At 44.5% G+C, this 5,307-nt stretch overlaps 2 long non-coding RNA genes across 3 annotated transcripts; one reads left to right on the top strand and one right to left on the bottom strand.

The window, feature by feature from the left end:
• Nucleotides 1–201: 201 nt before the first annotated feature.
• On the bottom strand, nucleotides 202–898 carry LOC133260237 (uncharacterized). The gene is made up of 2 exons (XR_009740700.1): nucleotides 810–898; nucleotides 202–444 (listed from the first exon to the last, which is right to left on the bottom strand). It is a non-coding gene; the product is annotated as an uncharacterized LOC133260237 (long non-coding RNA).
• A 176-nt stretch (nucleotides 899–1,074) lies between these two features.
• Nucleotides 1,075–2,606, top strand: LOC133260236 (uncharacterized). 2 transcript variants are annotated; one of them, XR_009740698.1, is made up of 3 exons: nucleotides 1,075–1,168; nucleotides 1,480–1,638; nucleotides 2,449–2,606. It is a non-coding gene; the product is annotated as an uncharacterized LOC133260236 (long non-coding RNA). The 2 variants fall into 2 exon arrangements; XR_009740699.1 differs by having other exon boundaries at nucleotides 1,091–1,172.
• Nucleotides 2,607–5,307: the final 2,701 nt, after the last annotated feature.

Genomic DNA, 5,307 nt, shown 5'->3' with positions numbered 1-5,307 from the left:
GAGAGGGCTCTATTCACTGGCCGTTAGGCTACCCCTTCTACAGTCTTTAGTAGATGGAAGAAGACATACAAAGCGTGGGTGTTTATGAGTGTTACAGGAGAGCAGTCAGTGTCCATGAGACCCTACTTGCTGGTAGTTACCGAAATCGCAAGTCTATGCGCCGGCCGCACAGTGAGGCCCATCAGTACTAAAACATTAGCGTTTGGAACAGAGAAAGGTTTATTACAGGTTCATACAAGGAAATGGGTGGAGATTCACGCCCTAAGAACCCCAAAGTTACCGAAAGCTTTCAGGAAGTCCCTTTAAAAGCAAAAGGTGACAGATGGGTGTGGTTAGTTGTTGCAAATTTCTCCGTGTCAGGTCCTTCATTCTTGAGGTCTGGTCATAGTCAGGTAATGATGATCCTGTAAATCTCTACCAGATGAATGGTATTCTCTGTCCTGACTAGAAAGGGCAAGATCCCAAAGCACAACTTTCACCCTCCAAGGTCCCAGTCCTGACTAAGAGGAGGCAGATCTCAGTTGGCAGCTCCTTCAGGGCCAGGTTCCCACACCCTTCCCAGCTGTCATCCCCGAGGGAACCAGACATCCAACCCAACTGGTCCTCAGTCTCCTCAGGTCACCCAAACGGGGAGACCAGGTCTCACAGGTCAGGCAGACGGCCATTGCTATTAGGTCACAGAGATAGGGAGAGGGAAGAGGTTCACTGCTCCTTAAGGCCTGGGCCATGGCTAGTGGAGGGCCTTGGTGAGGGCTCTGGAGCCTTGCAGGACATAGTCCCCAGTCTGTTCCCTGGGCCCTCCAGCTCACCTGCTGGCCCAAGGCTGAGTGAGCTGGAGGGTCTCCAGGAGAAGGCCTGAATCGGCCTCTTACTTCAAGCTCCACCTGACGCCCATCACACCAGTGACCTTTTCTTCAATCACTTCTCCACTGGTTCCTCATTGACAGTTACTTGTGAGCAGGGTCCATTGCGGTGCTGACCAATAGCTAAGCAGGACGAGTAATGGTTGTTCATTGACAGTTAGTTGCTTGTGGGTGGGGCCATCTGAGGCACCAATCAATGGCTAAGACCTGTTGCCTAGTAACAGGGTGTGGAGTATCGAGACACAGCAATGGCTGCCTGCGAAGGGCTCTGTTCATCTTGCTTTATTGCAGTAACAGTAAGAACAGTAGGTAATGTTTATTGAGCCTTTGCTGTCTGTCCTGTGCCATGCTAAGCACTTTATGTCTAAGTGTCTCCGTTTAAGACTCATGACTCCCCTATGATGTAGCTACTATTTTTATTCTCATTAAACAGAGGAAGAAATTGAGATTCAGTACAGTAATTTGCTCAAGCTGACACGGCTGAAAGAGGGTCTCACTCAGAACCCACCTATCAAAGAACTCATGGCCCTACATAGTCAGTGGTCACTCTCCCTAACATTGGGGACTTCTGAGTGTCTGCCTGTTTCCAAGGTTGGTGAACTTGTTTCGTCTCCAGCATGTCACATCTGGACAATGACTGACATCAAGGAAGGAGAAGACAGAAAACCCAGATAGCAGGCCCTGCCCTGAGCCCCACTCCAGGTTGCAATGCTTGCTCCTAATGATGACAGTGGATTGAAATGAAAACATCAAGTCATGACCCTTGCTTCAAAAAGTCAGTGGTGAATACATGTTTTTGAATTATTTTCTCCCAAATGGTTAACATTGAAAGTGTTGGCTGTCAAAGGGAAAAGCTTCTGTTATCTGGGGTATACAAAGCTGCATCCTCAATACCACTGGGTCAATGAGATATCTTTGTATTAATATTCTAACATAACTGATGCATTTTGAGATGATAAGACTCCAGTTTTGCAGGATCCCATAGGTGGATCAGATGGTAAAGAATCCACCTGCAATGAAGGAGACCTGGGTTTGATCCTTGGGTTGGGAAGATCCCCTGGAGGAGGGCATGGCAACCCACTCCAGTATTCTTGCCTGGAGAATCCCCATGGATAGAAGAGCCTGGTGGGCGATAGTCCATGGGGTTGCAAACAGTCGACACGACTGAGCTACTAAGCACAGCCCAACAGATAGGTGGATCAAGAGAAGAGGAAAACTGTTTCATTGTGCTATCATTCACTCCTTCCTGCCCTGCTTAGAACTCATCATAGGTTGTCCTGGGCTTGGCTGTCTGGTTCATATAAACAGACACACGAAAAATGGTCCGCACTGCATCCACACACTGATAATAGTAACGTTTACATGTGTCTACTTTGGGCCAAGACACTGTGCTAGGCACTTGCATACATTATTTTCTTTAATTCTCTTATTTTCCCCATGGGATAAGTATTATTATACTCATTTTACAGATAAGAAAACCAAAGTACAGTGAGCTCAAATAACTTGCTTAAGATTACAGAGAGAGTAAGTAGTTGAGGCCCAGATTTGTATATCAATCTTTTTCCAAAATCCCTGTCTTTTTCAGACAATCTCATTGCCTTGAGTCATGATGGGCAGAGAAAATACCCTGGACAGCTTGGGATCTTCATACGTGGAGAGAGAACTGAGAACAACTTCTGTAAATATAATATTATAAAGTTATTAAGGTTGTAATAAAACAGATTGATTTAAAAAAGAAAAAGATCCACGTACATGTATATGATCAGTTTATTCAGAATGAGAGGGATTTTTTAAAATCATCATCTTGGGAGACTGTAATTCCTTCCAAATACTATCTAAAATGCTTTCCATTCCATTTACAAACTGTGTTCACAACTTGTTCACACTCTCCTTCCTTTCTGGTTTCGGTTGGCTACAGCCCCACCACATAATGATGTCTCCCAGCTTGATCACATACCTTGCTCACGAGGCTTACTTTCAAATGACTCCAGTTGTTTCCAAAGAATCAAATGCACCCATTTGAGGCTATGGAGAACTTTTCATAAAAATCTACAGCAAGGCTCTAGGGACAGTTTTAAAATACAGTGAGCTATGGCAACATGGTTTGAAGAACATTTGCCATTTGGATGTATAAGCTCTGATTTATTTGTTAAAATAATAATTAAAGTTGTCCTTGAACTTTCCAAGTGGTCCAGTGGTTAAGACTCCATGCTTCTAATTCAGGGGGCACAGGTTTGATCCCTGGTCTCGGAAGTTCCATGTGCTGTGGGGTGTGGTAAAAAAAAAAAAAAAAAGACATACCATTTGCTGTCACCCAGCATGTTACACTAACCCTTTCCTGGCTTCTTTCATAATGCTTTGTTGGCTGCCACTGGGTTTCTCAGCTGAGGTAGAGTTTGGAAGCCCACCAATGAGACATTATTTGGTACATTAATAATTAGATGGGATAGGATTTGATGTGGAGAAGGAAATGGCAACCCATTCCAGTATTCTTGCCTGGAGAATTCCATGGACAGAGAGGAGCCTGGCAGGCTACAGTCCATGTGGTTGCAAAAAGTCAGACACGACTGAGTGCCTAAGCACAGGATTTGATGAGAGTCTAGTGCCATGATTTTGTTGTGAGGGCAAAGCTTCCTTTAGCATTCATAGGATCACTCTTTACTGAGGGGCATTTTGTGGGCTTCTGATTTGGATCTATCAAATCTGGTATGGGGGATGGGTGAGAGAAACGTAGGCTTAAAGGAGTAAGACTATAATGGGTTTGAGGTTTTCCTTAATAAGGTCAGTATGAAAAGAACAGTAGAAAAGAAAGAGGTAAGAGTATCCAGAGAACAGGTGATGTGATCAATATTTGTGGTATCCTCTTTTGTTCTTCCTAAGGTTCCCTCATCTCAGGCTTAAATTATCTCTGAGTGGTATAGATCTGGGGATCCCCAGGTGGTGCAGTGGTAAAAGAATCTGCTTGCCAATGCAAGTGATGCAGGAGAGGTAGGTTTGATCCCTGGGTTGGGAAGATCTCCTGAAATAGGAAATGGCAACCCACTCTAGTATTCTTGCCTAGAAAATTTCATGGACAGAGGAGCCTGCCGAGCTATAGTCCATAGGGTCGCAAAGAGTCAGACACGACTGGGGATGCACGCGTGGTATAGGCCTAGGATACTGAGAATATAATTTTTCTTGGTGCCGCCCCTAATTTCAACAGATCAAGCCTTGATTCTACCACTTACCATCCATGTGAGTTTGCTGTCCCCTCACACCTGTAACGGAGCCAAGAAACACCCAGTGTCATGTTGGTAAACCAGGTAAAGGCTGGTCTGATCTTAATGCCACTGAAACAAGAGATTATTCAGCTGGTTATTGAGTAAAGTGTCAGCATCATTATCAAAAAACATGTTTTGAGACACTGGTAAGCAGGTAACATTTTACCAACAATGAAGCATTAAAAGATCATACTTAATGTACTATATTGTGAGTATCTAAACCAGGGGTCCTCAAACTAGCACCAATAACTACCTGGAGAACTTCCTCAAAATTCGATACTACTACTACTACTAAGTTGCTTCAGTCGTGTCCGACTCTGTGTGACCCCATAGACAGCAGCCCAACAGGCTCCCCAGTCCCTGGGATTCTCCAGGCAAGAACACTGGAGTGGGTTGCCATTTCCTTCTCCAGTGCAGGAAAGTGAAAAGTGAAAGTGAAGTCGCTCAGTCGTGTCCGACTCTTAGCGACCCCACGGACTGCAGCCTACCAGGCTCCCCGTCCATGGGATTTTCCAGGCAAGAGTACTGGAGTGGGGTGCCATTGCCTTCTCCGAAAAATGCACTAACTCAGCCCTATCCTTTCTAAGGTCCTAGAAGGGCCTCAACATCTGTATTTTTGAGGATTCTGCAGCTGATTATAGTTCATACCTAAGGCTTAGAACCATGGTCTTTGTGGAATTCTTGGAAGCCTGTGGAGAAAGATGAACAACTCTAAAAAAATAAATGAGAATTTAAAAAATAAAATCAATATATCTTTACTTCCATTACACATTCACTTTCAACACATCAGAGTGAAGTCACTTAGGAGAGAACTCACATTTGTTGAGAAGATGAAATGCATTAAGCACATTACATACTGTATCAGTCAAAAGGTAATCAGGAAAACAAATTATACAAGGTAGTTCAACTAGAGGGTATTTAACAGAGTGAATGAATTTCACAGGTGTCGGAACATCCAAAAGGGAGCAGTGAGGTGAATAAACACAGGAAGCAACTTGAAGGCCAGGCGTACAAAAGGATAGAGGTATAACCAGAACCTAGGAATGCAGAAGATAGGCCACCACTTTAGGAGTTGGGCTGCTGCAGGGCCATCATGCCCCTGGTAGCAGGATGGCCCAGGTGGCATTGTGTGGCTAGGATATCTGAGAAAGTGGCTTGACAATGGTGCTGGAGTGCCAAAAGCT

This window comes from Bos javanicus, chromosome 14 (assembly GCF_032452875.1).
Source record: "Bos javanicus breed banteng chromosome 14, ARS-OSU_banteng_1.0, whole genome shotgun sequence".
Classification (NCBI taxonomy): Eukaryota; Metazoa; Chordata; class Mammalia; order Artiodactyla; family Bovidae; genus Bos; species Bos javanicus.
The sequence above is the reverse complement of the archived record's forward strand: the minus strand, read 5'-3'. Positions and strand labels throughout refer to the sequence as shown.